Source organism: Megascapheus bottae, chromosome 18 (genome assembly GCF_031878675.1).
Source record: "Megascapheus bottae isolate mThoBot1 chromosome 18, mThoBot2.hap1, whole genome shotgun sequence".
Classification (NCBI taxonomy): Eukaryota; Metazoa; Chordata; class Mammalia; order Rodentia; family Geomyidae; genus Megascapheus; species Megascapheus bottae.
Window position 1 is genome coordinate 38,337,766 of NC_143526.1, and position 11,363 is coordinate 38,349,128.

Sequence of the window (11,363 nt, forward strand, 5' to 3'; positions counted from 1 at the left end):
GGCCATTTGCAATTTCTGTGGTGTAAATACTCCCACCATGGTTGGCTTGAAGCTACTAATGAGATGTCACTGATGAAGTTGGAAAGCAATCAGCAGTGTTTGTACCACAAGGATACAATAGGTGAATGTATAGTGAAACAATTAGGAAGTAATGAGTTCTAAATACTTAATTTCTTTGCCTTTAATCATTTAGTTATGTGCTGCTGGAACCTAAACCCAGGGTGTGCGTGCTAAGCAAACACTGTACCATTGAGTTGTAACCACAACAATCTTCAGTAAGCTTCTTAACATAAAATATGCACAGTTGCAGGAGGAGAAGATTAGGAAATCAAACACAAGACCAGCATGAGGCAAAAGTTAGCATGACACTATTTCAAAAACAAGCCAAGGGCCAGGAGTTTGGCCTAATGGTAGAGTGCTTTCCTAGCATGCACGAAACCCTGGGTTCTATTCCCCAGAACCACATACACAGAAAAGGCTGGGAGTGGCACTGTGTATCAAGTGGCAGAGTGCTAGCCTTGAATAAAAAGTTTCTAAGGATAGTGGCCAGTCCCTGAGTTCAAGCCCCAGGACTAGTGTAAAAAAAAAAAAAAAAGAAAAAAAGCCAAGCACACATGTGCATGTGCATACACACACACACACACACACACACACACACACACACACACACACACACACACAAACTGGGGTTAGAACCCAGGCTTTTTTGGGGGGCGAGGGAGGGCGATTGGTCATGAAGCTTGAACTCTCAAGGTTAAGGCTCTGCCATTTAAGCCACAACTCCACTTCTGGTCTTTTTTTTTTTTTTTTTGGAGGGGGGTAATTTATTAGAGATTAGAGTCTCATAGACTTTCTTGCCTGGGCTGGCTTTGAACCTTGATCCTCACTCAGATCACAGCTTCCTGAGTAGCTAGGATTACAGGTGTGAATGCCCACCTTCAGATTCTTTAGATTTGCAAAGAAGTCCTGATCCTGCAAAAGATTAAATAACTAAAAGTTCTGTGAGAGGGTTTTTTGAGGGGGTTCCCCTTTGATTCTTAGAACACAAAAAGGTGGTAGTCAACATTTTTCAGTGCTCAATCCATTTCCTGTATGGTGCTGAAATACTAAACAAAACCAAACCTTTATAATTTTTAGAGCCAGAAGGTCTTGAGTGCAGTCCTCCTTCCAGGAGCTGCCAGTTGAAGAAAACTTGAAAGTTGACTTAGACCTCTGCAAAATGAGATAATGCCTTCTCAGAGTCATTAAGAGAATGAGATAAAGTTGCAGGCAAGGAGCACATAATCATCTATGTCTGTTTCCCCTGCTTTCCTTTATTTTCTCTGCCTGAAGTGAGTTCAAGTGAGCGACCACATTTTATGTCATCCACTTAGTTCATCATCAAGCAAATGGAAGTGAAAGACAGAATTAGCCCTCTCTCTCTCTGTCTCTCTCTCTGTCTCTCTGTCTGTCTCTCTGTCTGTCTCTCTGTCTGTCTGTCTCTCTCTCTCTCTCTCTCTCTCTCTCTCTCTCTCTCTCTCTCTCTCTCTCTCTCTCTCTCTTTCTCAGTATTGAGAATTCAGAAAAGAGCCAAGACCCACCTTATGAAAGGGGTGAAGGTATTCTCCTTTACCTCACATCTCCTACTCCAGAGTTGGCAGAGGTGGGTGGCACCAAGCCCAAGGGGATACTAGTTAACCTTGCCTTTAAATGCCCTCTTCTTCTCCTGCAAACCTTTAACCCATTACCTGCTTCTAGCTTTCATTTCCCATCTTGAAATTTCTTTTTTTTTTAATATTTATTTATTTATTTAGCCAATTCTGGGCTTGAGCTCAGGGCCTGAGCACTGTCCTTGGACACTTTTTGCTCAAGGCTAGAGCTCTACCACTTGAGCCTCAGCACGACTTCCATCCGGCTTTTTCTGTATATGTAGTACTGAGGAATCAAACCTTGGTCTTAAGGCATGCTACGTGAGCACTCTATTACTAAGCTACTCTCTGGGGGCCCTGAAAAGCCTCTTTTCTATCAGAGCAGTTTCTTTGCTGTTTGTCTGTCTGTCTTTTCTGTTTTTCTGAAAAGTTTCTGCTTTTGCCTGGTGGCTTGGCCCTTGTTAACTACATTTTAGTTACATAATTTTCCTGGCACTTTAAATACACATCTAGTTAGTAGCTCCTTGAACTCTAGTTACATCTTGTTGATGAAGCCACACATCCTTTCACACACTGAGAACCTGAGCTCAGCCAATGAATGGGGTGGGGCCTGCTAGGTTAAGGATAAAAAGGGAGTAGTAGCTTGCTTGTTCTGTGAGTTTGCTTGCCAGATTTTTGGCTGATGGCAGGTCCCTTCTACAGAAGTAAACCTTGCCTTGCCAAGTCCCTTCTGAGTTGGTATCCTTATTCCTACCTGGCACCCCAACATCCTGAGACATTTCTAACAGCATCCCTTTCTTTCTTATGCTACTCATGCTAGATGGTAAGAGCTCAGACTTCACAGGGCAATCCTGCAATCCTGGCTGTTTGACTTGATGATACTTGACCCACTTTGTGCCTCAGTTTCCTCATTTGCACTTACAGTTATTATCTTAACACGGTAATGTTGATGATGTGCTGCTTTCCACAATACATTGCTCATAAATATTATAATTTTCACCATCAAAGATGTCACTGCCCCAGCCCTGGTAGCTCATACCTATAATCTTAGCTATTTAGGAGACTGAGATCTGAGGATCAAAATTTAAAGCCAGTGGGGGCAAGAAAGTCCATGACATTCTTCTCTCCAGTTAATCACCAGAAAACCAGAAGTGATGCTGTGGCTCAAAGTGATAGAACACTCTCCTTGAGCAAAAGAGCTCAAGGACAGTGGCCAGGCCCTGAGTTCAAGAGTCATGACGACTACCACCACCAACAAAAGACATTGCTTTGTAAGCACCCACATTATTCCTCTCTCCAATGGCTTTTAACATACAGTAAATAGGCTATTGCTCTATGATTTTCAAAACAGATGAGGGATGGGATCACGGGGCTCTGTGTCCCAAAGAGACGGTGAACCTTTCGCTCTTCCAAATGTTATGCAAATCTCTCTCCAGTTCCATCTAATGACAACCATGACTTTCCAGGCCCTGTGGCAAGTCCAGCCACTGCCTTGCATAACCACAGAAACTGCAAATACCCTGGCTCGATCCATGGAATACAAATACCCAGATCCACGGAATACAACAATACTGCCATTGTAAGACAGGCAAATCCAAATCCACACCACAGTGAGTCAGGATGCATGAGAGGTATTTCTACGAATTCTGAAAATAACTCTTTTAATTACTCAGTGTGCTTTGCTTAATGTTTTCCCCTTTACCTATCATCATGAGTTTATTCCTTCACTTGCTTGTCATCTGTTTCTCCCACCAGATAAGTTACATGAGGCAGAGCTACCGTCAGGTTGGTGGAGATATCCTTAGTACCTTGCTCAAGGTCTAGCACAGATTGCTATTCTACAAAAATGTGTTGTGTTTGGGAATAAGAATATGACTCCATGGTCAGGTGTTTGCCTGGGGTATTCCAGGTCCTGGGTTTGATCTCTGAGACCTACAAGAGGAAAAAGAAAAGGAAAGGGGGGAAACAAGATTCATCCATCTAACTGGATGAATGTTGTTGGGATAGTTCTCTTTACAGGCTCAAATATACTAATGTACTTATCTATCCAACAAACATTTGATGAAACATTTTGTATGTGAAAGGCCTTTGGATCCATCCTGGTGAACAGATACTAGGCTTCTGTGGTGATGGTGGTGGTTGTTCGTTGTATATTGCCTGGATGGCCTGGGATACTATCCTCCTGCCTCTATTTTCCCAGTGCTAGAATTACAAACCTGTATCACCATGTCCTGGCTCTTACGCAGTTTCTGAGTTAGTGGTCAACAGCTACCAGTTATGTAAGCTAAGTATGGACTATTATATACTTGCTTGAGGCTGTCTACTGGATGTACATCTTCTCCTAGCTCAGCCCAGGTCTTGAAATGGTCATGAAAAATGTCTCACCTCAGAATCCCTTAGGAAAAAGGAAAGAGTTGGAGGTGTGGCTCAAAGCTAGAGTGCCAACCTAGCAAGCACAAACCCAAAGACTGGAAAGGAAGAAGGAACAAAGAAAAGGTGAGAGGAAAGGAAGAAGAAAGAAGCCAGATATGGTAGTGCATGCTTGTAATCTCAGCAATAGATGGGCAGGAAGATAAGAATTTGAGGCTGGCCTAAGCTACAAAGTGAAACTTTGGTTCCATTTTTTTTTTTTTTTGCCAGTCCTGGGCTTGAGCTCAGGGCCTGGGCACTGTCCTTGGGCCTTCTCAAGGCTAGAGCTCTACCACTTGAGCCACAGCACCACTTCTGTCTTTTTCTATGTATGTGGTACCGAGGAACAAACCTAGGTCTTCAAGCATTCTAGGCAAGCACTCTACCACTAGGCCAAACTCCTGGCCCCAATTGGCTCCATTTTTTTAAATGGAAAATTAAAAGGAAAGGAGATCTTAGGAGTTATTAGAATCTAGAGAAAAAACTGAAAGGAAACAGAAAAAAAAGAAAATATTACATAGGCTAGCAGAACTATCAAGAGTTCGGTGTGTGTGTCTGTGTCTGTGTTTGTGTTTGAGACAAGGTCTCACTTAGCATGTGAGACCTTGACCTCACAATCTTCTTATCCCAAATGCTGGGATTACAGGCACGTACTACTATTATTTCTAGTACTACTATTATTTCTAGGCCACATGGTCTTTGTTGGTAATGTCTATCCCAGATGTATGCGTCTTCCTTTAATGACTTACGAGGTGTCTCATCTACCCTGAATTTGGGGAGTATTCAGTCTCATCAGCTTAGCCGGTGGTATTTGTTTAGCTTTCAAATGAACACTTGTAAGCCAGACTGCTTTCTTCACTTCTAGTTGGCAATAGGGCAAACATCTTCTAGTTTCCAGCATACCTTGAGCAGAGGATATGTTTAACCCAAAGGGAATGTTAAAACACCCTCCTTATCCTGGCTCTGTGAAGTCAGTGATATCATCTCTTATTTTACAGATGAAAAAATAGGCTGAAGGAGGAGAAATGGCAACACTTGTAACAAAGCTACCACAGCTGACTTGTAAACCTTTGATTACTGTTTGTTACTGACATCCCAGGAGCTATTCCTTATGCAGCAAAAGCTAGCTGATATAGGATTCAGATCAGGTAAATTCTTTTTGTATCCCATTCTGACCTGCTGAGCTCATAATAAGCCCAGATTCCTGCTTTCCCCCACAAAATCACTTATGAGGTATCCTTAAAAGGATACAGGAAGAGAGGAAAAAGAAAAGGTTAAAAAAATGTCCCTCCTGAAGACATGAGGGCAGTGACAGGGCAAGTGGGGTGAAGTCAGGAGCAGGAGGGGGTGAAGTCAGGGCGTGGCTCCTACTTCATTCTCGTCCCCAGTTCCCTGTATCCAGAACCTACCTTCTTTCTCATGTGAAACAGGAAGGAGAGCCCTGTTTTGAGCTGCCACAAAAAGCGGGGAGAGAGGGATAAAAGGAAGGGAGGAAGAGAGAAGGAGCGGGAGAGAGGGAGGAAAGGAGGAGAAGAGGGAGGAGAAGGGAGAGGGGAAAAGGAAGAGGAGAGAGAGAAATGGGGTGTCTCTGTGAGCTTCCTACACACAAATCTTACACTTCCTTTAGTCCGGTATAGATGGCAACAGGAGAAAGGCCAGGTACAAACAATTACAACCATTTAAAACTTGCTCTGTCACTTTGAAAAGTGACATGTTATTGCATGTAAACACAGCGCAGATAGCCGCAGGAGCAGCCAGAGCTGGTCTGTCAGCTGAGGAAACTGAAGTTGAAAGGGGTGCAGTTTATCACCCATCTGACAAAGCTGCATGAAAGCCCGCCTCTCTCCCAGCACTCAAGAGTCACAGGCTGGAGGACAGGAAGTTTGAGGCCAGCCTGGGCTGCACAGTGGGATCTATCTCAAAACAACAACAACAACAAACAAATAAAAAACCAAAACAACAAACCCTGCTGATAGTTTATGCCTATAATCCCAGCTACTCAGTAGGCTGAGATCTGGAGGATTCAAGTTCTAAAAACCAACTCAAACAGAAAAGACCATGAGGCTTTATCTTCAGCAAAAAAAAAAAGCAGAGCTAGAGGCATGGTTCAAATAGTAAAATGTCAGGCTAGCAAGCTCATTGCCCTGAATCCCCCACCTCATTTTCCTATAATCTTTATCCCTTGGTTCCAAGCCCCAGACTTTCTCCACAACACTGCACTGGCTCTGAGGTCCGACGGAGACATCATCTGGGCACTTACTTGAGGTAGACACAGTGCCACGTGATTCGTGTGTCACATAGCTCCTGAAGCACAGTGAAAACTAGGGGATGCTGGGAACTTTCCTTTTCCTCCTGGCTTTCTCTGCCCCTCATCAAGGGGAAGGCACGAGCCTATGTTCCAGATACCGCAGAAACTGGAATCTGCTGTTTATAAACAGCAAGTATTGTTGATACAGCAGGAAGGTAGCAAGTAATGAGGTCAACACAGAGACTGGAGTGTAGTTCACAGGTAGAGTGCTTGCTTATTGGCCTCTGGGTTCAAACTCTAGTCTAGGAAAACCAACAGAAACAGACCAAAGACTGACTCTGCCATTTGCCTATATGCATCTGTGGTTACTCACTCACCTCCAATGCCTTAGGCCTCTGTTCTCTCCTCCAATCAATGAAAACCAGCATTTGATGACAGCCTGGCTGTTAGAATCAGGCCATCTCTAAGCAGAGACACCCTTGCCAGGACTCTGTTGAAATGCTACTTCTTCAGAGACATTTTCCCCTGAGACTATAGTCTATTCCCATCTGAATTCTTTTTTTTTCTTTTTAAAATTTCTTTTTAGTGCCTGTCGTGGGGCTTGAATTCATTATCTGGGCTCTGGCCCTGAGCTTTATCAGTCAAGGCTAGCACTCTACCACTTCTAGTTTCTGGGTGATTAATTAGAGGTAAGAGTCTCACAAACGCTCCTGCCTGGACTGGGTTTGAACCACAATCCTCAGATCACAGCCTCTAGAGTCGCTAGAATTATAGGTGTGAACTACCAGTGCCCAGTTAGTTTACACCATTTCTGTTACATTATGCTATGTGCCCCACAACCTAGCAATACCAGTCACAAAATAAGCACTCAGTAAATATTGGTTGCACATGGTGAATGAATGAGTCACTTCATCAATCTGCTTTCTCATCCATTCTCTTCTACTTCCCCACCTCGTCCCTCTCACTGGACATTGACAATGAGTTGTATGCTAGACACTGTTGGGTATGGGCTAGTGGTCTCATCTTTCTCTTTTCCCATTGCCCACAAAGTTCCTGCCCCACTGGGTTCCTTGTGATGCCCTGATTCTGCAGATCTCATTCCTGCCTCAGGCTTTGCACTAGACTTCTTTCTACCTGGAATGTGTTAGATAGCCGACGGCTTCATTGTTCACTTCAATAAGGTTTCTGCTTAAACTCTACCTATTGAGACCAGTCATGGCTGGATGCCATTTCTAAAGTACTTCCTTGCCAAGGACCTGTGGCTCATGCGTGTAATCTTAGCTACTCAGGAGGCTGAGTTCTGAAGATCACAACTGGGTGTCTAATCTAGGCAGACTCTTATTTCCAGTTTATCAACAAAAAGCCAGAAGGGAAGATACATCAGCCTTGAACACAAAAGCTAAGCAATAGACTAAGGAACTGAGTTCAAGTCCTTTCACCAGCACACACACACACACACACACACACACACACACACACACACACACACACACACACACACAGAGTGTATAAACTTTCCAGTACATTTTATCTGACTGGGAATAGATGATGTGTGGAATCTGTCTGCCTATAGTAGCTTGAATTCACCTCTGCCATTCACTGGCAATGTGGCTTTGGATAAACAGTGTCCCTTCTCGGAGCCCCAGCTTCCTTATCTGTTAAATATGACTATGATTAGTATCTACAACTCACAGGCTTGTTTTAGAAACAAGTAGTTGCTCAGCAAAGCTCCTCCTCAAATACAGCCCTAAAGCAGTCCGGGTAACAAAAGGTTCCCTGTCTGAAGGAGAAAGCAGAAAGCAGGCAGCCAATGAGCTCACAAACTCTCTCCCTCTCTCTCCCTCTCCCTCCCTCTCTCTCCCTCCCTCACTCCCTCTCTCCCTCCCTCCCTCCCTCTCTCTCCCTCTCCCTCCCTCTCTCCCTCCCCTCTAGTTTCCATTCTAAAAGAGGAAGTTAACTGGCCAGAGCCAGGATTGTCACCCATCTGGAGGACAGGCGGCCAAATGCCAGCCTCCCACATGGAGTTTCCAAAAAGTTTGAGCACAGAGAATTGCATAACCTGTTCCCCAGACATGGCACTGAAGAGGGGGGAAAAGACTTTCATAATGTATTCTCTGAAAGGAAACATGTGAGCAAAGCAATGAAGCAACCAAAAGGGAGGGAGGAAGGAGGGAGCTGCTGAATCTTGGGAGTAAGGGTAAGATGAGAAAGAAAAGAAACAAGATTACTGACCTCCTCCTCTCTTCCAGTCATTAGGTTCAGTCTCTCTGATACCCAGTAAAATCCTTGACATAAAATGCAAGTATTTCTACTCCCAAATTCCAGCGGAAGGAATGATAACAATAATTGGTATTGCAAACATTTACATAGCACAGAAGATTTTCAGGCAGTGAGCTAAGCCCGCATTTGGGTGTTATTTGGATGCCCACTTTTATAGACAACTAACAAGACTGAGAGATGAAATGGCATCCCTCAAGACTACAATAGAACCAGGACTTTAATCTAAGCAGGGCTCTCAAGCCCATGGACTTGTATAAGAACATTTCCTACGGGACTTCTGGAATGGATCCGAAGGTGACCCCCGTAAGAGTTGATCTTACATGCTCACAGTAGTGCCCTGGTGTGAGGATGACGTGAGTGACTAAGTAACCAGAGGCATTTGCCTTCTTGTCCACCCAGAGGACAGTTTGGCTCAACTTGGGGCACTTGGTCACTCTGCCTGACCTAAAACTTAAATTTCATTCATAAGTTTGTAACCACAGACTTGGCAGTGTGGGAAAGGCCCTGAGAGACCAGCTATTCTAGTCTACCCCTCATGTAACAGATGGAAAAAAAAAAACCCACGAACCCAAAGGCCAATGAAAGCTGTGGACATGTCAAGGTCACTGAAAAAAACTAATTTCTGTTAGAGGAAGAAGTTGGTTTGGGTTATCTTGTTGTGTGGTTACCAAATGTGACGGAGCTTCTAATATACTTGCAGGGGTGGGGAGAGGGGATTTGTGTTTGTTTTGTAGTACTGGGGATTGAACCCAGGGCCTGGCTCCAGAATGCTGAGTGAGCACCTCTGAGGAACATTCCCTCCCCCAGATCCACTTTGCCCCTCCCCCCTTTAATGTCTTTTGAGATAGTGTCTAAGCTCAGGGTAGACTGGAATTCAGGAGCTTCCTGTCTCAGCCTCCACAGTGCTGAGATTATAGGTGTGTGCCTCCATATCTAGCCTGAATATATGGGTTATTGCCTGGGGATGTAGCACAGTAAGGGAATGCTTGCCTAACACAGGTAACTCTGGGTTTGATCCTCAGTACTGTAGAGTGTGTGTGTGTGCGTGTACAGATTGCTATACTCTGTTTTTGAAGATGTAGACTGTTTTGCAACAAGGAATCTGGATGTGTAATATGTTCCTTAGGTGATTCAGATGGCACAGGGCCATGGATTGCATTTGGAAGTTGGCATTCAGTGCCACTCCTTCATTTTGAGGTATTAAAACCCAACAAGGGACCTGCCCGAAATCACACCACAATTCAATGACGCTCTTGCTCAGGCTTTGTGCTTCTCAACTAGGCTACTTGGTTTCAAAAATAGGCCAAGAGGCTGGTCAAGGGAGCTGCCCTGGTTTGCCACCCCCCACCCCGTCACCATAGCTTTTGATTTTCTTGTTGGATACAGACAAAGACACAGGATGGTGCCCATTTCCAGGGCTTCACAAAGTGGGAACCCACCAGGTGAACTTCCAAAGGGAAAAGGAAATGGAAGGAAACCAGTTGACCCAACAGTGGGGTTTTCCAGGAGGCAGGTTCTTGGGATGACATCATACATGAACTAACCAGACAATTTTCACTCTTGAAAGCTCCAGGCTACCTATGTTTTCCATTTGGGGACCTGAGGCAGGGCGGAGGGGGGGGAGGAGGCAGACTCTAGTACTAGCAGGATGGATAGACCTGCCTGTAGTAATTAAGCCAAACCTCTCTTCTTACTTCTCCCTGATCTCTTACTTGAGGCTATATGAGTGGAAATATTTAACTGATCATTTTCTACTTACCACAACCCCACCACCTGTTTCACTGTATCCTACCTTCCTTTTGTTTTACTTGTCTTCTGAAAAGGAATTTGTTGCTTGGAGTCAGATTTCTGGGTTCGAGTCACACTAGTTTTCTCATCTAAAACAGGGGGTGAGGGAGGAGGGAAATTATCTACCTTCTTGGATTATAAGAATTAAACTAGGTCATGTTTCTCACAAACATTGGGTCATATGACCTATCAGTGGATTGGAAGAATTTGAATATGTATGTGTGCATATGTGTATATACACATGTGTGTTGAAATGAATTGGGGGTCTCCAAAAGAATGGCTGACTTGGAAAACACATTGGAAATCTTTAGATCTTAATAATTTCCAAGCTAGAGTCCAAGTGATTGTTAAGCGTGTTTCCAAAGATAAAAGAAATTAAGTGATACTCACTAGACACTATGTTGGAAATGAACTCTACAAATTGGAGTAGGAGAAAATAAGGGAAGGGGTAACACTGTTAAATATATATCTATATGTATATATAAATATACATATATACTCATTGCCTTACTTATGTAACAGTTACCCCTCTGTAAATCACCTTTACAATAAAGTTTATATTTTTAAAAAAGAGAGAAATTACTCGTGATTAAAGTATCAAGTTTCTTTATTTTTGTCTGGAATATTATTAATTAAGGTGATAACATAGTTATCATATGTGGTTCAGAAATCGAGATCGGCAGTTACACGATAAATCTTTAATGGGAAAATAAGTGGTTGTGTGTAATTCAATGCTGGAAAATGTTAATCTTGTCTAACTCCTCACTTCACAAACAGGGAAGCTGAAGTTTAATGACGGATGTGGCTTGCTGTTCGCACAGCTAGTAAGTGACAGAACTGGCTCAAAGCCCAGGTTCCTTTCGTAGAACCAGCTACTTCCCTTCCTTCCACTCCCAGGAAGATTAAACTAGAATCAGTGAAGTTGGAGAGTCTGTCTTCTGGGACAGGAATGAAGTGAGTCATCAGTCTGCTGTTGCCCTTTCTCTGTTCTTGACTCATTCAGGCAAATA